The sequence below is a fragment of the Papio anubis genome, chromosome 13, assembly GCF_008728515.1.
Source record: "Papio anubis isolate 15944 chromosome 13, Panubis1.0, whole genome shotgun sequence".
NCBI lineage: Eukaryota > Metazoa > Chordata > Mammalia > Primates > Cercopithecidae > Papio > Papio anubis.
The window spans coordinates 63,535,534-63,558,075 of record NC_044988.1 but is presented as its reverse complement, the minus strand read 5'-3'; the positions used below and the strand labels follow the sequence as shown (position 1 = coordinate 63,558,075).

At 40.7% G+C, this 22,542-nt stretch overlaps 1 protein-coding gene across 4 annotated transcripts in view; it reads right to left on the bottom strand.

The window, feature by feature from the left end:
- RUSC2 (RUN and SH3 domain containing 2) overlaps positions 1 to 22,542 on the bottom strand; it is a 72,117-nt gene that overhangs the window by 48,873 nt on the left and 702 nt on the right. The window contains exon 2 of one of the 4 annotated variants that reach the window (XM_021927406.2): positions 16,627 to 16,738. The exons of 2 other annotated variants lie outside the window; for them this stretch is intronic. The gene's annotated coding sequence lies outside the window, so the exon portion shown is untranslated. Of the gene's footprint in view, positions 1 to 16,626; positions 17,772 to 22,542 lie in introns of those variants that run through there. One more of the 4 variants, XM_021927405.2, reaches the window with a different exon arrangement.

The following is a 22,542-nucleotide window of genomic DNA, read 5'->3' as shown; positions in this document are numbered from 1 at the left end:
CAAAAAAAAATTATTTAAAACAATTTTTTATAGAGACAGGGTCTTGCTATGTTGCCCAGACTAGTCTCAAACTCCTGGGCTCAAGCAATCCTCCCACCTTGGCCTCTCAAATTGCTGGGATTACAGGCATGAGCCACTGCACCTGGCCAAAATTTAAAAATATTTTAAAAATCCCCTCAGTAAAAAATTGGTTAAATAAATTACGATGTAATCCATGCAATGAAGTATTCTACAGAACACAAAAAGATGTGTCAGATTTGTTGTCAAGATGAAACTATGCTCATGATAGTTTTTTTTTTCCTTTTTCTTTTAAATAAACAATTTACAAAGTACAACTCTCAGGTTGGGTGCAGTGGCTCACCCCTGCAATCCTAGGAGGATTGAAGGCTGAGGCAGGTGGATCACTTGAGGTCAGGAGTTCGAGACCAGTGTGGTCAACATGGTGAAACCCCATCTCTACTAAAAATACAAAAATTAGCTCGGCATGGTGGCACTTGTCTGTAATCCCAGCTGCTCGGGAGGCTGAGGCATGAGAATCACTTGAACCTGGGAGGCAGAGGTTGCAGTGAGCTGAGATCGTGTCACTGTACTCCAGCCTGGGTGACAGAGCGAGACTCTGTCTCAAACAACAACAACAATAACAAAAAAACAAAGTATAATTCTCAAGTCCAAAATCCATGGTTGGAAACCTAAGAATGGCTGCTCAATCAGTTCCCTTTGATTTGTGCTTCTGCTTCTTGGCAGTCATTATCATTATCATCCTAGTAGTAGCAGTAGCAATTAACATTCATAGTCATTAGTGAGTACCTCACTGACAGACATTGTGATAACTGCATGTGTATCATGTCATTTAACGCTGACAAAACTATACAAGGCGGGAACTGTTAGGGTGATGTGAAATGGTCAATATGCATTTTTTTCACCTGCAAAAATGCCCATTTCATAAGGTTAAACTTAATGTTATTATTTCCCAGGGGCCCAGAGATTTTACCAAAATTGTCCATGTTTTTATAACTGGGGAGTGGCAGAGCTGAGCTTCATACCCAGGTGTGTTTGGTACCACAGTAGCTGTGCTCTTTTGCCTGATGTATAAAAGAGGCAGGGGAGGAGGAAGGAAAAAAACAAAACAAAACAAAGTATAACTCATGGTATGATCCCATTTTTATTTTAAAAAATGCATACACATCTTCTTTTTGCTTATCTATATTTTCTGGCAATAAGTGGGATGATGGACTCTTTTGGGCCATCTGGGATCCTCACAGGCCTGAAAGCCTGGACCTCATGAAACATCAGCACAGGAGACAAAGAGGGACTACCCACTTACAGCCTTAAAGAGGACAGCTACCTGTACTGGGAGAACAAGTATCTAATGAGTGCCCACTAAATGCCTAATACCTTAATTCAGAGAAGAAATAAAAGCTACAGGCATGCATAGGGCAAATTATAATTCATTGAGAAAGCTAAATGTTGTTTTAAAAGATTCAAATTATATTCAAAGTTCTAAAATGCCTTATATTAGCTTCAGAAAATTATGAAAATAAAAACCAAAAATTAGATGAAAATATTCTTGAAACTTGTGCTTGCCCCCTTCATGAGAAACTTGTAAAAGAAGAGTTATACCTGAAGAGATTTTCCTATTTTTTTTCTTTTTTTGAAATGGAAGTCTTGTTCTGTCGTCCAGGCTGGAGTGCAGCAGCGCGATCTCGGCTCACTGCAACCTCCGCCTCCTGGGTTCACGCCATTCTCCTGCCTCAGCCTCCCACGTAGCTGGAACTACAGGCGCCTGCCACCACGCCCAGCTAATTTTTTGTATTTTTAGTAGACAGGGTTTCACCATATTAGCCAGGATGGTCTCGATCTCCTGACCTCGTGATCCGCCCGCCTTGGCCTCCCAAAGTGCTAGGATTACAGGTGTGAGCCACCGCGCCCAGCTGAGATTGTCCTGTATTTTTATCTTGAATTAGCACATTAGTTCACAGGTAGATAACATAAACCTGATATATATCTTTCAGAAGAGTTAAAAATACAAGAATTACAAAAAGTACTACGGATTATAAAGCAAGGAAGTATATTATAACCATTTATATGCATTTCCTATTTCCTTCTTGGTTGCATGCTAAGGACAGAGGCTATCTTCATCTTTGTAGTCACTTAACCTAGCCTCAAGTCTGGCACAGGGTATATGATTAAAATGTTCACTGAGTTGAACTAAGGAGGAACCGAAATCGTCATCAAACTGGAAACATTTCTTCAGAGCAGAATTTGGCTCATTACAGATACGGACATATTTACACATACTTAGTTCTGGCCCTTTTTAGGGTGTGGGGTGCTGAAACGGATCTAGGGAATCCAGTGATGAGCTTCTGGAATATGCAGGGGGAGTATCCTTGCAACAGCTCCTCTCTTAGAGTTTCCTTCACACCTGGCAATGTGCTCCCTCTACTGCTAGTGGGAGCCACAGCCGGGGACCCAGAACAGCAGGTTCCAGACACAATGACAGACATCCTGCCCTCCCTTTCTCCCCCTTTAACCTCACAGTCTTCAACTCTGTCTTATTAGCTGCTTCCAATGGGGACTGCTGAGTAGCTAGGAAAGAATGCAGGATATGTTTCAAAAGTCCAGCACTAGCTGAGGAACAGTTTGTTTTTTTCCTAAAAAGGGCAGTCTATAAAGTTACATAAGACCCAGCTCTGCTCGCTGGGAGCTTTTCCAGCTACATCTGAAGAGACTCCTCAAGCTATTTGAAGTTTCAGGAAAAGGGTTTGGAATTTCCTGCTTGGCCAACCTATACTGGAGCTATCTCTGGGTAGATGTTGGGAGGTTCCAGTAGGAAAAGTAGTAACTCTGTGCTCCTGTTGTCGGCTGCTGCCCCATTGGGTTCAGCGGGGACAGCAAATAGCATAGTCCATTTATAGTCAAAATCTCAGAATAAGAACAAGCCCTTTGCCAAAAACACAGCCCATCTGGCATCAAGCCCTACGGGCCCACCCAAAGGAGGCAGGACCTGGGAAATCTAACAGCCCAACCCAGTAGTACACAACAGTGCTCTAGAAGAGTTTCCTTCTCTGCTTTGGGCAAACGTTTGAAGGAATCTGTGGCCCTGAGAACCTTAAATGCCAAAGTCTCACCCAAGGACGAAAGGAATTACTCAATCTTAACTGAGCACCTCCAAAGTGCCAGACACTGTAGTGTGAAAGAAACAAACCTGATGCCTGCCTTCATGGAGTTTACAGTTCACCCAGGGAGACCAAACAAATAAATAACTGTGATATATACTCAATTAAATAGGCCTTTGGAATGTGCTGCATTCAAAGGAAAGATAGTTAAATCACCAAAGCCAGGCCAATTAGCATATTTGTTAATCAGGGTCCAGTTTACACTGTATTGGCAACTAAAATTATGTTTTTTCTTTTTAAAATTTTTTTGTAGAGACGGGGTCTCACTATGTTGGCGAGGCTGGTCTTGAACTCCTGGGCTCAAGTGATCCTCCCACCTCGGTCTCCCAAAGTTCTGGAATTACAGGTGTGAGCCACCACGTGCCCAGCCAATTACTTATGTCTGAATTGAAAACTCTTGAAAAGTCACTGGAATCTATCAATAACATACTCTTGGTTAAGCTCCACTTTTATTCCCATTCATTTTGTGGGAGTTCAGTAACTATTTTTATATTACATATTTTTATTTAAGGCATAGGAACTCCCTTCAACTAACAAACTATTGTCCATTACACTGGAGAAATAGAACCCTGATTTGCTCTTTCCAGTATCAGGCCATTCATTTTTGTTTCTTTCTGGTCAATGTAAAGAGCTAAGAAAAGGTAGGTATAGAACTCTGCTCCTCAGGACTAATTCTGTAGCACCTGGCAAGTTATTTGATTCCCCTCAGCCTCTGTTTCATTTTAAAATGGGGATAATACCTTTCCTACAGGGTGGTGGTAGGAGTTAGAGAGAAGATATATAAGACATCTAGGACAGTGACTGGTATTTAGGGAGGGCTCAATAAATGACAACTATAATAAATGTGAATCAGGAATCTCCTCTTTTCTTTAACCTGAATCCCTCCTATTGCCTTGAGACTGTACTACTGTTCAATTTACCAGTTTACAACAGGGAACCATGTCATGGTCATAGCCAGTGTTTTCTTTTCAATAGGAATACTACCTCAAATTCTTTAACTTTTCTTCATGGCTCTGTTCTTTGTCCCCCTGTAAGTTGTAAAGCAAAGCAGCTCTAACCTAGGCAACATCTCAGGAAAATATATAGAAAGGAGGTTAGAGTGAATTTATGTTTTCTGTAAGTCAAGAGTTTCCTACCCAATGAACGCAGCTAGGTACAGGTCTACTTGAATTGCTCACTGTCACCAGAACACAGTAAAAACAAGTCTTCCATGTAAACTCATGGGCTTACAAGATTATCCTTAAAAGATCTAATTATTTCCAGACATGTACACCACATGACCCTCTGTAAGTTCCACAGCTTCTGCTTTAGAAAAGTTTCTCTGGACAAGGTGGTATGCCTCTGGGGTTCAAGTGATCCTACTGCCTCAGCATCCTGAGTAGCTGGGACTACAGGTGTGCACCACCACACTTGGCTAATTTTTAATTTTTTTTTTTAAGAGATGAGGGTCTTGAACTCTTAGCTTCAAGCGATCTGGCCTCAGCCTCCCAAAGTGCTGGGATTATAGGTGAGAGCCACTGTGACCAGCCTCATTCTGATTCTGATTCCTGATATTTTTATAACGTTTTTTTAAAAGAACAGTTTAGGAATTTATCTATATCCTTGGTTTTCCAAATTTTCAAGATGAAGGACCCTGAGATAAGTTATTTTTGTTTGTTATGTTGGGTGCTCAGTGGACTCTTTCAATTTGTAGACTCATATTCTTCAGTTCTGGGAAATGTACTTGTATTCTTTCTGTCTTTTCCTTTTGTTTTTGTCCCCACTGATGTGAAAGGTTAAGAAAAGAGATTAAATGATGGAATAACATACCTGAGAAGCTGTAGTGGCTCCAGAATTTCGCTATAGGTTGAATTTAGGAGCAGCAAACATTAAAAGGGATAGGTGGGAGTGGAGTAGCATCAGGGAATTGTCATAAAGTTCCATTTGTATAGCAACCACAGTGTTTGTACTTGGAATATTTTATTTGGGGTAGCTTAAAGAGTATACTATTTTGGTATGATATCCTCTGCATATGAATGACAGTAATCTCAGAGTGGCTTAAACAACAGAGGAAATTTATTGTCACACATATCAAGAAGACCAGAGGCACAGAGACTGCCAGGTTAGTGAATTCAGAGGTTCAACATGTCATTTAAACCTGCCATCCTTAGGTCAAAGCATGGCTCCAGTAGTCATCTCAAACATTACACTGAGATACGTTAACATTCACAGGCATGTGTGGAGAAAGGTAGATATCTAAACAAACTGTTACAATCCAAAGGAGGAATAGAGAAGTCATTGCTGCGTAAGCAACCAATTGTGATCAAGTAGGAGGGTATGCAATCCAGAGCACCAGGGAGGGATTACTTAGCTTTTGTTAGAAGGTGGAATATTTCCTCCAACTAGAGAGGAGAGGATGGCTGTAGACATGTTTGCAGATTGGTGGTAGGAAGTAAGAGAGTTCACATATGATGGCTTCCTTTTTCCTTCTGAAATACGAGTCAAGACTACCAACAGTATAGGGAAGGAGAAAGGGAGGGTGAGAGGTAGAAGAGAGTAATGAAGGGATGAAATATTTGTTGCAAAGAGTAGAGTAGGATACTTGTTGGAGAAATATAGTAAGACTGCTGCCAATACTAACTTCGGTAATGATTAATTTTTTAAATTCAAGATTTTATTTTAAACTCAAGATTTTATTGTCTTCATAACAAAAGATGACACTTAAAACTGGATCACTTGACCTTTTCACTTATCTCCTCCCAGTTCAAAATGCTTGCATTTCTTAATAGCTGCATTTTCTTAGATCTGAAGTTGAGCTCAACACACTCAAGTCTTAGCACAATCTTCTTTGTAGTTTTAGCTTTTTTTCTGGAAAATCGGCTTACTCTGCCCACCATAGCCACTGTGCTTCCTGTCATAATGCCGCTTTCCCTAGGCATATAAGAGAATCCCTGCCCTTCTTGGACTATGTCACTTTGTGGAGTTGGTGCTTGCGATACTTCTTACAGAAAGTTCAGTGGGTTTTAGGAACATTAACCATGTTTGCTGGAGTGCTATCAGCTGGTAATGATGGATTTAGAGTGATGCTAAATATGCTGGGCTGTACAATTTTCTCCAGCAAAGCTTAGCTATTTGAGTATAGACATGGAGAAGGTAAGGGGTTATATTCATTCAGAGTTGGGGTTTTATCAGGCAAGTATACTTTTAAAAGAATGTAGTATCAGTGAAGTTTTATTGAAGTTAAAGGACTACTAGTGAGGATACTTCAACAAGTGAATGGAATACACTAAGCTATAAATCATAAAGTCTACATGGCAACATGGATAAATGCTTAGGAACTAAATTAAAATAAAGCAGAATATAAAATAATTTTAATGCTATAATTACATCCATGCAAAATTTATATATGCATGTAAACAGAAAGGATAGGAAAGTGGGATTGTAGGTGATTTAAATTTATTTTGTGATGATTATTTTTCTTTTTTTTCTTGAGATAGGGTCTCCGTCTGTTGCCCAGGCCAGACTGCAGTGGTGTGATCACAGCTCACTGCAGCCTCACCCTCCTAGGCTCAAATGATCCTCCCACCTCAGCCTCCCAAGTAGCTAGGACTACAGGCGTGCACCACCACACTCAGATAATTAAAAAAATTTTTTTGTTTCACTCTGTTGCTCAGGCTAATCTCGAACCCCTAAGCTTAAGTGATCCTCCTGCCTTGGGCTCCCAAAGTTCTAGGATTGATTACAGGTGTGAGCCACCATGCCTGTCCCATTTTTATATATTTATTTTGATTTTTAAAATTCCTACTTAGATGCTTTAGATCATGTTCAGCTTAGATCACCGATTTTTTTGTATGAGCTTTATCTAGTCTATCAGTCAGCACTGACCACTGTGTCTTCTGTACTTCTTTAAAACTTGTTCATAGGGCTAAAATCATACTCATCCTGGGGGCTAGGCTATAATCTCTGTGAATGTTACTAAATTAATCAGATCTTTTGTGAAAGCAAAGCAACCTAAGAAATGTAACAGATTTGCTGAGCTAGGCTTAATGTCAGTTCAACCCCTGTAATTCATTCATTCATTCTCTATTCATTCTACCAATGTTTACTGAGCTTATACCATTTGTCAGGCATTGTGTTAGGCACCAGAAATATATAGTGGAAAATAAAGCCTATCACGAATTGTGGGGAAGGGGGACAGGAAGATCTGAGGCCCAAGCCTGATACTTACAAAGGACTTCAAATTTAGCTTTTCATCCTTATATTCAAAGTTATGAGTATATTTTTAAAATAACAGCTTTATTAACATGTAATTCATATAGTATAAAATTCACCTTTTTAATGTATACAATTTAGTGTGTTCACAGAGTTGTGCAACTCTTGACCACAATCTAACTTTGAAATATTTTCATCACTCCTAAAAGCGAGCCCATCCCCATTGATCTTGTATCCTACAATCTTACTGAACTAGTTTATTAGTTATGATAGTTTTTATGGATTCCTTAAGATTTCTATATATAAGATCATATCATCTGCATATAGCAATAGTTATATTTCTTCCTTTCCAATCTGGATACCTTTTATTTTTCTTGCCTAATTGTTATGACTAGAATTTCCAGTACAATATTGAATAGAAGTGTTAAGAATGGACATCCTTCTTTTATTCTTGATCTTAGAGAGAAAGTTTTCAATCTTTCACCTTTTTTTTTTTTTTTTTTTGAGAGGGAGTCTCGCTCTGCCGCCCAGGCTGGAGTACAGTGGCCGGATCTCAGCTCACTGCAAGCTCCGCCTCCCGGGTTCACGCCATTCTCCTGCCTCAGCCTCCCAAGTAGCTGGGACTACAGGCGCCCGCCACCTCGCCCGGCTAGTTTTTTTGAATTTTTTAGTAGAGACGGGGTTTCACCGTGTTAGCCAGGATGGTCTCGATCTCCTGACCTCGTGATCCACCCGTCTCGGCCTCCCAAAGTGCTGGGATTACAGGCTTGAGCCACCGCGCCCGGCCAATCTTTCACCTTAAGAACGATGTTAGCTGTGGGTTTTTTGTAGATGCCCTTTATCAGGTTGAGGAAGTTAGATGCTATTCCTAGTTGAGTGTTTTTATCATAAACTTGCCAAATGTGTTTTCTGCATCCACTGAGATGATCATGTTGTTTTTGTCCTAAGTACAATCATTACAGTATTAAAATTAATTTGTTAATGTAAATATTTAAAATATACTAAAATTATTACAATAGTGGTTTGGATTTCAATCATTTTCAATATATGAAGAATTTCATGTATTAAATGAAAAAGGCCAATTTCTCTCTAGATCTCTGAGAGATCCTGGATTCAAAGACTCTATTCTTGTCCTCATGGAGTTTATGGTCATATAAAATAATTTGTTAATTGTTACAGTGGAGCTCCAGACAAGGTTAAATGAAGGCATAGTGGAAATCATACCCAAGTTTGCATGAGGTAATCAAGAAAGGTTTCAGGAGGGTCAATGACTGAACTGTTAGAAGAGTAGAAATATGTGGCAGGGTCGGGGGCTAAGGAAGGGATTTCAGTTAGAACCATGTGCATACAAAGAGTTCCTCAGAAAGACCTGAGCTCCACAGTCCCAGACTCAAGACATAGACTCCCAGGGCATTTGCTGAAAGAAGGAGTAATGAAATTAGAAAAGAAAACTGAAGACTTAACCATATAGATTTTATGAAATTCTGTATGTCAAAAATCACAAAAATTAAAAGGCAAGCAAATATTTGCTATAATTATAACAAAAGGCATGTATCTTTAATGTGTAAAGAACTTGTGTGAATAACTAAAAACTGAGATTAAAAAAAATTGTGGTGAAAACACATAAGATCTAACCTCCTAACAAGTGTTTAAGTGTACAGCACGTATTGTTAACTAACTATAAGCATAGCATTGTACAGCAGATCTCTAGAACTTATTCAGCTTGTATAACTGAAACTTTATACCCATGAAAGAGCAAATCCCTAGTCCCCCCAGAACCCCCACCCCAGGCTTTGGCCACCACCATTCCTTCTGTTTTTGCTTCTGTGATTTTAACTATTTTGGTAACTAATACAAGTGGAATCATGCTATATTTGTCCTGTGACTTTCTTATTTCACTTAAAACTAAGATCTTGGCTGGGTATGGTGGCTCATGCCTATAATCCCAGCACTTCGGGAGGCCAAGGCGGGGGGATCACCTGAGGTCAGGGGTTTGAAACCAGCCTGGCCAACGTGGCAAAACCCCATATCTACTAAAAATACAAAATTAGCCGGGCATGGTGGTGCACGCCTGTAATACTAGCTACTTGGGAGGCTGAGGCAGGGGAATCGCTTGAACCCGGGAGGTGGAGATTGCGGTGAGCCGAGATTGTGCCATTGCACTCCAGCCTGGGCAACAAAAGCGAAACTCCGTCTCAAAAAAAAAAAAAACACCAAAAACTAAGATCTTAATAGAAAAATTGGCAGGATATGAACAAACATTTCATAGAAGAGGAAATAAAATATACTTAATGAACATACAAAAAGTTTGAACTTTAAAACAATAAATTACCACCTTTTGGCTGCCAATTATCAGACAAAATAATAATAGTTAATTCTGGTGAAGGCAAGTGTAACAGGCATATTCATCCATTGCCAGTGTGTATATATTTTGGTACAATTTTCATGAGCTCAGAAAAATATATATCTCAAGCCTTAAAACTGTTCAAATCATTTAACTCAGTAACTCCACCTCTAGAATTCTATCCTAAGGAAATTATCAGAGATGTGGACAAAGATTTTTTCATAAAGTTAATAATTAAAAAGTATAAAAATGGCCAGTAGCAGTGGCTCACGCCTGTAAACCTAACACTTTGGCAGGCCGAGGCGGGCAGATCACTTGAGGCCAGGAGTTCGAGACCACCCTGGGAAACATGGCAAAACCCTGTCTCTACCAAAAATACAAAAATTAGCTGGGCATGGTGGCATGTGCCTATAATCCCAGCTACTCAGGTGGCTGAGTCACGAGAATTGCTTGAACCTGGGAGGTGGAGGTTGCAGTGAGCCAAGATCATGCCACTGCACTCCAGCCTGGATGACAGAGTGAAACTCTGTCTCAAAAAAGAAAAAAAAAGAAAAAAAATAATAGATGTTGTTGCTGTGGATGTGGTGAAAAGGGAACACTTATACACTGCTATTGGGATGCTATTGGGAATGTAAACTAGTACAACCACTATCGAAAACAGTATGGTGATTCCTTTAAGAACTAAAAGTAGAACTACCATTTGACCCAGCAATCCCACTACTGGGTATCTACCCAAAGGAAAAGAAGTCATTATATGAAAAAGACACATGTACACACATGTTTATAGCAGCACAATTGGCAATTGCAAAAATATGGAAGCAACCTACACAGCCATCAACCAAGTGGATAAAGAAAATATGGTATATATACACCATGCAATACTACTCAGTCATAAAATGGAATAAAATAATGGTCTTTTTAGCAACTTGGATGGAGCTGGAGGCCACTATTGTAAGTGAAGTAACTGAGAAATAGAAAACCAAATATCTTATGTTCTCACTCATAGTAGGAGCTAAACTATGAGGATTTAAAGGCGTAAGAACGATATAATAGACTTTGGGGACTAGAGGAGTAAGGGCGGAGCGGGGGTGGTGAGGGATAAAAGACTATATTTGGGCATAGTGTACACTGCTCAGGTGATGGTGCACCAAAATCTCAGAAGTCACCACTAAAGAACTTATCTGGCTGGGTGCAGTGGCTCACGCCTGTAATCCCTGCACTCTGGGAAGCCAAGACAGGTGGATTACCTGAGGACAGGAGTTCAAGACCAGCCTGGCCAACAGGTTGAAACCCCATCTCTACTAAAAATACAAAACATTAGTTGGGTATGGTGGTGTGTGCCTGTAATCCCAGCTACTCAGGAGGGTAAGGCAGGAGAATCGCTTGAACCTGGGAGGTGGAGGTTGCAGTGAGACGAGATTGCACCACTGCACTCCAGACTGGGCAGCAAGAGCAAAACTACGTCTCAAAAAAAAAAAAAGAACTTATTCAAGTAACCAAAAAACCACCTGTATCCCAAAAACTGTTGAAATTTTTTTAAAAAAATACTATAAAACCACAAATGTCCATTTGGGATAAGTAAATTCATTTCTGGTTCCATGAAACTCATTAATTAAGGCTAAGGATTTCACATAGGAATTTGGAGACGGTATGTATGCAGTACATATTTTGGTTACATGTCTCTTGAACCATGGTTGGCTACTACTGGTGCATGGTCAGTTGAAGATTATATATATCCCAAACTCAACCATTTATCTTTATCTCTTTCTACCTTGAAGTCATAACTCAGTAGGAGAAATATCTGTATCAGTGACATTTCTTTTGATATGGAGTCTCACTCTGTCACCCAGGCAGGAGTGTAGTGGCACGGTCTTGGCTCACTGCAACCTCTGCCTCCCAGGTTCAAGCGATTCTTGTGCCTCAGCCTCAGGAGGAGCTGGAACTATAGGTGCCCCCCACCACGCCTGGCTAATTTTTTAATTTTTGGTAGAGACGGGGTTTCTCCATGTCGCCAAGGCTAGTTTCAAACTCCTGAGCTCAGGCAATCCACCTGCCTTGGCCTCCCAAAGTGCTGGGATTCCAGGTGTGAGCCACTGCACCGGGCCTGTATCAGTGACTTCTGAACTATTCTTTACAGAGTTCCTTCAGGGGACTTTGAAAAGGAAGTGAAGGGGATGTAGACGAAAAGAGGGAAACCTGAACAGGTTAGACTCTACTTCTCCCAACTCCATGCATTCAACCAAAACAGCCCAACTTTTCTCTTTTTGAGTCCCTTTCCTGTAGAATATATTTGAACAAAAGTCTGTTTTTAAAAAAGTTTGAAATTCTTTATTTTCTACTACAGATTCTCACAGGCCAATAAAAAACCACAGCTGTCTTTTTTTCCTCATAAGATAAATGCTCCTTGTTAGCTATTCATCACCATCACCTGGTTGTCAGAAAGGACTCACAAATGTATGAGGCAGGTGATCCTGCTTCCAGCCCTCCTTTCTCCAGCCACTGTCATTAAGGATGAATAAACTAATACGGTTGCAGGCTGCTGCGTTGGATATCAGGCAAAGAACATTATATAAATCATCATATAAACTGAAAGAGACATTATGCTATCTAAGAAGTTAACTATAGCTATAAATATAAAACTAAAGAGAGAAATATTTTAAAGTAGAATAGCTCTTGTATCACCAAATAAGATGTGTCCTTCAAAGTGGTCACATTGGTTATGAGGGAATAATTGGCAAGAGCAAATAATCTTTAAAACTTCGAAAAACAAAGTAGCCACCTTGAGAAATTTAACTCATTCCAGTAGTGCTCCTAGTAAAAGCATTCTTAGAACTCTTTTTAGAAGTACAAAAAACACCAGCCCACCCACAAACTTGTGAAATATAATCAATTGTTGTTTTAAGTCACTAAGTTTTGGGGTGTTTTGTTATACAGTAATAGATAAGTGATATGGTCTGGTTGTGTCTGTGTCCCCAGCCAAATCTCATCTCGAATTCCCACGTGTTGTGAGAGGGACTTGGTGGGAGGTACTTGAATCATGGGGGCATGTCTTTCCCATGCTGTTCTTGTGATTGTGAATAAGTCTTATAAGATCTGATAGTTTTATAAGGGGGAGTTTCCCTGCACAAGCTCTCTCTCTTTGCCTGTCATCCATGTAAGATGTGACTTGCTCCTCCTTGCCTTTAAGTCCTTTAAACCTCTCTTTTGTAAATTGCCCAGTCTTGGGTATGTCTTTATCAGCAGCATAAAAAGAGACTAATACGGTAACACAGAAATGTCTGAATCACTAGGCTTTGGGAGATGTTTAAAAGGAAATCATTAGTCTTATAGAAAAAATCTAGCTATCCAGAACTCTAGAAAAATAAGCTGTTCTGTTTTGCTATAACTTTAAATAAATAGAATACAGCCAACTTTAACAAAGTTTGACTCTATCTTTAAAAAGAAATAAACAACTTTCAAAAAACAAGTAAAGAACATTTTGGAAGAGAAACAACTCCAGGATGAATGGGACTAGTAGTAGGTTCCCAACTTTCTCCCCTGCAGTTTTTGCTTTTTACCTTGGGTTCATCTAAATCCTATCTATGCTGCCTTTAGGAGAACTTTGCTCTTTTTCTTTTGCCTGGGCGTGGATAAAAATAAATGTCCATTTTCCTGAAGTACACTAAATACAAGGGTGCATGTTCTTTTTTTAAAAGAATTACACAGGAAAAGAAAGGAAGCACAAAGTATAAAAACAGGTAAGTTAAATATAGATTTTTTTTGATCCTAAGATAAACAAGTTAAGTTTAGACTTTTGATCCTAAGATAATTAAATTTTAGCCAGAAGTTGGCTGGCCCTATTTTTCTTTACACCCAGTTATCAGTCTATTGTCCTTGTCTGCAGGAACTCACACAAGAAGCCAAAAATACAACACATACCTCAGAGTTTACCATCTCATCTTCTTGAAGATAAAAGACTTTTATTAAACCAAGAATTCCAAGGAAAAGAGGGTTTCTTCCTAAAGTATCAAAATCATTTTTTAAAAAACTTTGTTTTGGTAGAAGTTTTTAAAATGTATTATGTAGGCTATAATTTAACTTTTCTTGAGGACTACTATTTTTGTTGTCATTTTTGTTTTTGAGACACAGTTTCACTCTGTCGCCCTGGCTGGAGTACAGTGGCACAATCTCAACTCATTACAGACTCTGCCACCTGGGTTCAAGCAATTCTTGTGCCTCAGCCTCCCAAGTAGCTGGGATTACATATGCATGCAATCACGCCAGCTAATTTTTGTATTTTTAGTAGAGCTGGGGTTTCACCATGTTGCCCAGGCTGGTCTTGAACTCCTGGCCTCAAGTGATCTGCCTGCCTCGGCTTCCCAAAGTGCTGGGATTACAGGCGTAAGCTGCCATGGCTGGCCTCACTACTGTTAACATTAATAATATACCAGGCTAAAATAATGTTGTTTTCAGTGTCTATTAAGGACTTGCATACCAAATTAACAATCGCATAAGGATCGTGTGTTAAGAGAAATGGTTCACTTTTGCCATTTCTCTTTTTTTGTTGTTGTTGTTTTTTGAGACGTAGTCTTGCTCTGTCACCAGGCTGGAATGCAGTGGCGCAATCTCGGCTCACTGCAACCTCTGCCTCCTGGGTTCAAGTGATTCCCTTGCCTCAGCCTCCTGAGCAGCTGGGACTACAGGCACGTGCCACCACACACCCGGCTTTTTTTTTTTTTTTTTAATTTTGGTAGAAGCGAGGGTTTCACCATGTTTGCCAGGATGGTCTTGATCTCCTGACCTCGTGATCCACCCACCTCGGCCTCCTAAAGAGCTGGGATCACAGGCATGAGCCACCGTGCCTGGCTTTTCCCCTTTGTGAGGCCGGGTCGCTCTGTCTTCCAGGCACCGAGTGCAATGGCATGATCTCCAGCTCAGTGGCATGATCACCGGCTCACTGCAACCTCTGCCTCCCGGTTCCAAGCAGTTCTCCCTGCACCTCAGCACCAAGTAGCTGGGATTTACAGAAAGCCAAGATGTCTGGCTAATTTTTGTATTTTCAGTAGAGACAGGGTATCGCCATGTTGGCCGGGCTGGTCTTGAACTCCTGACCTCACATGATCTGCCTGCCTCAGCCTCCCAAAGTGCTGAGATCACAGGCATGAGCCACCAAACCTGGCATTCTTTTGCCATTTCTATTTAATGGTACTAGAAGGCTTAGCCTGAGCAATTAGGTAAGAAAAAGAAATAAAAGGCATCCAAATTGGAAAAAAAAAAAAAAAGTAAAATTATCTCTGTTCCAAGATTACATGATCTTGTATGGAGAACACCCTAAAGATGCCACAAAAACATTAGAACTAATAATGATTAGTTGCAAATACACTAATCATTTATTAGTGTCAGCAATGCTGCAGGGTACAAAGTCAACACATAGAAATCAGGTTTTGTTTTTTTTTTAAATTTAATTAGCTGAGAATATAGGCAAAGTTGTTCCACAGTCCTGCAGTACATGTATAATTTTCCTATGGCAGTTACAACAAGAGATAGGAGAAACAACGTTTGGTCTAAGTGTGACAGATGTAGATACATATTTTTCACAATGTTCCACAGGGACAGAGAAGTGATAAATCCTGCACCCAAGGAGTGAAAGAGACAGAATTTGCATGCCCAATGATCTCATGTTTAGTAGCCTCTACATCTACTAATGGGCCCACTGCCAATGCAAGAGGGTCAGTTAAGTGGACATGAGTGTGCATATCATTAATAATATCAATGTCTTTAATGTCCGCAGTTAATGTTTTAATCACCCTAGGTCTGGAGATCTTCTTGGGGTATGATGAAGATCTTGTCGTCCTGAGATAGCTTCCCACGGATGTGTTTATTAGGACATACAATCTGCTGCTGACTTGAGGAGAAGTAGCATACAGTATTTGGGTATATGGCTGGTAATACATAATTGTGATATTATACATGGCCAGGGTATAGAGAGTTGTTGACCCATGGAACAAATTCTACCCAAATGGGTTTGCAACGCCAAAACAAAACAGTTCTCCAGTTTACTAACCCAATTAAGTTATTTTCATTCACAACGTGCTCAACAAATGGGGTCATATCAGTAAGGGGTTGTACAGTGAGGATCTGCAAGAAAAGACTGAATGTTGCTTCTCAGTGATGACTGCACTATCAATTAATGGAGTCAATATATCCACAATGTACTGCTGTGGTGTTATTTCTCTTCCCTCAATAAGAAATCATCATGACAACTTGGCCAGATGCATCTGAAGAGTCTACACCGAACCTGTCATCTAGAAACGTGTACTCACTATCTAAGGGGAAGGACAGGTGCAGATTGTCAAATTTTACATGGGTTGGGTGCTCAAGTACTTGCCCGTTAAAAATGCTTGACTGTGTAGTCACTATTCATTTTGGGAGGATTAAATGATAACTTGGTGCCAGATTCAAGTATATACACTCCTAGTTTAATCTCGGCTATGCCACGTGTGCTCAGTATAAGTGGGGAAGATGAGCAATAAAGACAATTTTAACCTTAGCATCCTCTAGGCAAAAACATAACTGTCTTTTGTACAGCTGTCAAGTGAGTGGCCATATGTCAGGGCCATTTCCACAATACCACCATGAAGTACATGGATCTGTTACATATTGTTTTACTATAGTACATCCAGCTTGATCAGGTGCAGGGCGATAGTTGAAGGAGCACTCCTGGAAAATGCCCAAGATATGTAAGTCTCTAGGATCTTGCACCTTCTGATGGTTGCATGGAATTCTTCAGAGGAATCATCAGTGGTAGTAACTTTACATGTTACATTCATGACAACTCTTGTGGGAAATTTAGGATATTCAAATAGGACAACACCAGGAGTTGACGTATCACAGAACTTGGCTTACAATTGTCTGAGCATGGATCTCATGCATTACCTTCAGCAGGAGGAGCAGATGGGCTGGCCAAGTGCAAGCTTGATAGATCAGGATAAGTGACTGCAGGTGCAGGAGACATAGCATCTCTAAGGTTAGCCAACCCTTGGGGAGCCTTTGTAGAAACAAAAGAAGATTTAATGCACCGAGTTTTGTTTCTGTGGAGATGAGCCTATTATTTATGGCTCAATTGGTGATACTGCCTGACTTAATTTTAAGTCGAGTTTCTCTAGAGACTCCTGTTTCCTGTTGATTCTCTGTGATCCTCTCTCAGAGCTTCCTGAGAACCTGCTAGATTGAGGTTTGGCTCTCTCATGCCTCAACCTCTGCGGCCTTGAGGTAGGTCCCCACTTGTTGCATGCTCTCATTCAGACTCTGTCTAGATCTAAGCCCTCCTCCTCCGTTGCTAACTCAACCACTGACTCGAGAGTTTCTCTGGTTACTAGCTCACTCATCACTCTCTGATGGTTCTTTTGCTTTGGTTTTGGAGCAACTTTGTCTAATCAGCTGTATTCCTAAAAACTAACAATGAACAATCTGAAATTGAAATTAAAACAATACAGTAACATCAGAAAGAATAAAATACTTAGGAATGAACTTAACCATGGAAGTGAAAGACTTGTACACTGAGAAATACAAAACACTGCTGGAAGAAATTAGACATAAATAAATGGAAAAACATCTGGTTGATCATGAATTGGAAAACTTGCTATCATTAGAGGTGTCAGTATTACCCAAAGTCAGCTAGAGATTCAATACAATCCCTACCAAAATCCCAACAATGTTTTTTGCATAAATAGCAAAATCCATCCTAAAATTCATATAGAATCTCAAGGGATCCTGAACAACCAAAACAATCTTGAAAAAGAAAAACAAAGTTGGAGGACTTACATTCTTGATTTTCCAAACTTACTACAAAGCTACAGTAATCAAAACAGTGTTTTATCAGCATAAAGATGGACATAAAGACCAACGGAAGAGACTAGAGAGCCCAGAAATAAACCCTCACATATCTGGTCAGATGAGTTTTGACAAGGGAGCCGATACCATTCAGTGGGGAAAGGTCAGTCTTTTCAACAAATGGTTTTTCGAAAAACTGGATATCCAGAAGCAAACAAATGAAATTAGACCCTTATCTTACATCACATACAAAAATTAACTCAAAATGGATCAAAGACCTAAAGAGCTAAAACTATATACATATATATAGTTTTATGTATATAAATATATATATATACATAAAACAAGAAAACAGAGGGAAAACTTCATGTCACTTAATTTGGCAATGATTCTTGGGTAAGACACTAAATGCACAGGTAACAAAAGAAAAATAAGATTAATTAGATTTCAAATTTAAAAACTTTTGTGCATCAAAGGACACTGTCAACAGAGTGAAAGGCAATCCATGGAATAGGAGAAAATATTTGCAAATCATACATCTGAGAATGGATTAATGTCCAAAATGTATTAAAAAACTCTTACAACTCAACAACAACCAACCCAATTCAAAAATCGGCAAAGGACTTGAATAGGCATTTCTCCAAAGATATACAAATGGCCGATAGATATCAAATACATGAAAAAATGCTCAATATCTTTTCCTTAGAGAAATATGAATCAAAATCATGAGCTATCACTTCACACTACTTAGGATGGTTATATTATTATTATTTTGAGATGGAGTTTTGCTGTGTCACTCAAGCTGGAGTGCAGTGGCATGAGCTCAGCTCACTGCAACCTTAGCCTCCTGGTTCAAGTCATTCTCCTGCCTCAGCCTCCTGCCTCAGGGATTATAGGTGTGCGCCACCATGCCTGGCTAGTTTTTGTATTTTCAGTAGAGATAGAGTTTTACCATGTTGGCCAGGCTGGTCTTGAACTCCTGACCTCAGGTGATCCACCCACCTCGGCCTCCCAAAGTGTTGGGATTACAGGCATAAGTCACCATGCCCAGCCTAGGATGGTTGTTATTTAAAAAAAAGAAAACAAGTGTTGCCAAGGATGTGGAAAAATTGGAGCCCTTGTGCATTGCTGATGAGAACATAAAATGCTATAGCCACTGTGGAAAACAGTGGTTCCTCAAAAATAAAATAAAATAAACAAACAAACATAAAATTACCATACAATCCAGCAACCCCACTTCTGGGTATATACCCACAAAAACTAAAAGCAGGGACTCAAACATATCTGTACACTCATGTTCACAGCAGCATTTTTCATAATAGCCAAAAGAGAGATGCAACCAAAGTATCCATCAACAGATGAATAAACAGAATATAGTGTATACATACAATGGAATATTATTCAGCTTTTAAAAGGAGTGAAATTCTGACTGAGTGCAGTGGCTCACACCTGTAATCCCAGCACTTTGGGAGGCTGAGAGGCCGGTGGATCACTTGAGGTCAGAAGTTTGTGACCAGCATGGCCAATATGGTGAAACCCCCTCTCTATTAACAATACAAAAATTAGCCGGGCAGGGTGGCATGCACCGGTAATTCCAGCTACATAGGAGGCTGAGGCATGAGAATCACTTGAACCTGGGAGGTAAAAGTTGCAGTGAGCCAAGATCGTGTCCTGCACTCCAGCCTGGGTGCCGGAGGGAGACTCTGTCTCAAAAAAGTAAATAGAAATAAAAGGAGGGAAGTTCTGATACAGGCTATAATATGGATGAACTTTAGACATTATGCTAACCAACTGCAGCACTATTTACAATAGCAAAGCCGTGGAATCAACCTAAATACCCATCAATGACAGACTGGATAAAGAAAATGTGGTACACATACACCATGGAATACTATGCAGCTGTAAAAAAGAATGAGATCATGTCTTTTGCAGAAACATAGATGGAGCTGGAGGTTATTATCCTTAGCAAACTAACAGAAACAGAAAACCAAATATTCTAACAGAAACAGAAAACTGCATATTCTCACTTATAAGCGAGAGCTAAATGATGGGAACGTATAAACACAAAGAAAGAAACAACAGGAACTAGGGTCCTTCTTGAGGGTGGAAGGAGGGAGAGGAGCAGAAAAGATAACTATTGCCGGGCGCAGTGGCTCAAGCCTGTAATCCCAGCACTTTGGGAGGCCGAGACGGGCGGATCACGAGGTCAGGAGATCGAGACCATCCTGGCTAACCCGGTGAAACCCCGTCTCTACTAAAAAATACAAAAAATTAGCCGGGCGAGGTGGCGGGTGCCTGGAGGCTGAGGCAGGAGAATGGCGTAAACCCGGGAGGCGGAGCTTGCAGTGAGCTGAGATCCGGCCACTGCACTCCAGCCTGGGCAACAGAGCGAGACTACGTCTCAAAAAAAAAAAAAAAAAAGAAAAGCTAACTATTGGGTACCAGGCTTAATACCTGGGTGATGAAATAATCTGTACAATAAACCCCTGTGAAACAAGTTAATCTATATAACAAACCCTCACATGTACCCCCGAACCTAAAATAAGTTTTTTAAAAACCAAAAAAACCAAAAAAGACATTATGCTAACCGAAATAAACCTGTCACGAAGGGACAAATAGTGCATGATTCCACTTATATGAGGTACCCACAGTAGTCAAATTCAAAGATAGAAAGTAGAATGGTGGTTGCCTCGGGCTGAGTAGGGAGAAATGGGGATTTAGTGTCTTACTGGTACGGAGTTTTAGTCTGGGAAGATGAAAAAAAGTTCTGGAGATTGATGTCAGTAATGGTCGTACAATAATGTGAATATATTTAATGCCACTTGAGAATGATTACAATGGTAAATTCTATGTTTTATATATATATATATTTATTTATTTTACCACAATAAAGAGTAAATATGGTACAGCACAAGTTCTGCTATGAGTTATTTTGTTGCTGTTAAAATTCCCTTCTACCCCATCACCTAGCTCTCTCAGAGCAATGTTGACATCTGGCTACTCAAAATAATGCGCTCGTTTTACATGATGAACTCATTTGACAAAAATTATATTAAATGCCAGTGTCTGAATGGGTGTTTTTTTCCTGGGTAACTTCAATACTGATCAATCAGACCATCTCTAGATAGCCCGCCCTTACCCTAACATGAAGTGAACCATCTCTTCAGTCAAGTGACTTTTAGCAGGGTGCATAGTCATTGTGTATGAGTAACAGGAAGAAAAGGGTGAGCTATTATCCTAAATTTGCAGATAAGCCCCAGAGAGAAAAATAGAACATATAAGCCCTTCCCATGAACTTGCCAGATTTAGCAAGTACAAATACAGGACTCCCTGTTTATCTGAAATTCAAATTTAACTGGGCACCCTGTGTTTTATCTGGCAACACTGAAGTATTGGAGGTGAGGAAAAAATAACCCAGGGTGTTCTGGGGTAACTGAGGTCTTAACAGGGAGCCTAGACAAGAAAAAGTAGAAAAGGCCATTAAAAAGATACTGTTAAAAAAAAATTGTATTGCTTAATCCATCCAGCTCAGGAGCCCCTCCCCACGCTGTGATCCAAGGCTTTTATTTTGAGACGGAGCGTCGCTGTCACCCAGACTGGAGTGCAGTGGCAGGATCTCAGCTCACTGCAACATCTGCCTCCCAGGTTCAAGTGATTCTCCTGCCTCAGCCTCTTGAGTTGCTGGGACTACATGTGCACACCACCATGCCCGGTAATTTTCGTAATTTTAGTAGAGATGGAGTTGCATCATGTTGGCCAGGCTGGTCTTGAACTTCTGACCTCTAGTGATCCGCCCACCTGGGCCTCCCAAAGTGCTGGGATTACAGGTTGAGCCACCATACCTGGCCTGATCCAAGACTTTATAAAGACATATCAGAGGGTGGGAGACAGCAAGTGGAAAAGGATAAATCAAAACTAGAAATGGGTGAATGAGAACATGCCCAGCCTCTAGTTAAGGCAACTGTGGCTTCAAAAAGGAATCTTAAACATCAGCATACAAATCAGAGGGATCCTAATCTGGCTCAAAACAGAAGAGAAACAGTGGCTGGCCACACAGCAGGAGGGGCATAAGTAACAGAATACCAGGCATACAGTTTGGATCTGCTCTTCCTTCCATTAAGCCATCCACCACTACTTAATATCTAAGGGGCCGGCTAAGAAAATCCAGTCACTACTTTTATTTGCTAATACTTTGAGCCCCAGTTACAATAATGCCAGTACTAATTAGGTAACTACTTTCTAGCTTATCAACTCCTGCAGCTTTCCAGCCATTGTTCATCCCTCAGCGATACCACCTGCTTCCCCACGGAACCCAAACCCTGATACCCTCAGGAAAGTAAATCTGCTCAGGTCACCCACCTAGGAATAAACAAAAACAGGTTTCAGGGCCCTTTGTCCTTTGAAAATTCCGCCTTTTAAAAAATTAAAAATTTTTTTGAGGCCTGTGTTCTTTATCACGGACACTGTTCACATAGTGGTAATCCTTGCCTGACTCTGGTCTACTCGTTCCTGCGTTTCATTCCTCCGCTCGCTGTTCAATTCTTTGTTCAAAACGCCAAGGACAACTGGTAGTGAAGACCCTCCACTGGCAACACTACCATGTGCCAGGCACCGTGCTGGGGACTGGGGATGCAAAGATGAGTGGTGTATCGTCCTTGCCCCCAGGACAGTTCCCCGTGTCCGCAGGGCCGGCCAGGAGGGCCGCAGCCAACCGTGGCTAACAGAATCACCGTGCCCTTCGCGGCAAGTGAGTGCAGTAGTAGGGGACCGGTACTGCCAAGCCAAAGGTTTTCTCCAGATAAAACTGGATGGCAGAGGGACGGAGACTGAAGCGACGCCGACGCCGGGCAGGTAATAACGGGAGGCAGAGACTAGAAGGGTGGAGGGAGCAGAGGACCCGCCCGGGAACTGGCAGTAGGGAGGACCCCGATGCAGTGGCGGGCCTGGGTGCCGGGCGGCCGCGCTTCCCCAAAGCCGTCACAGGGTCTTGGGATATCAAGGTGACTACTGGGCGCGAGT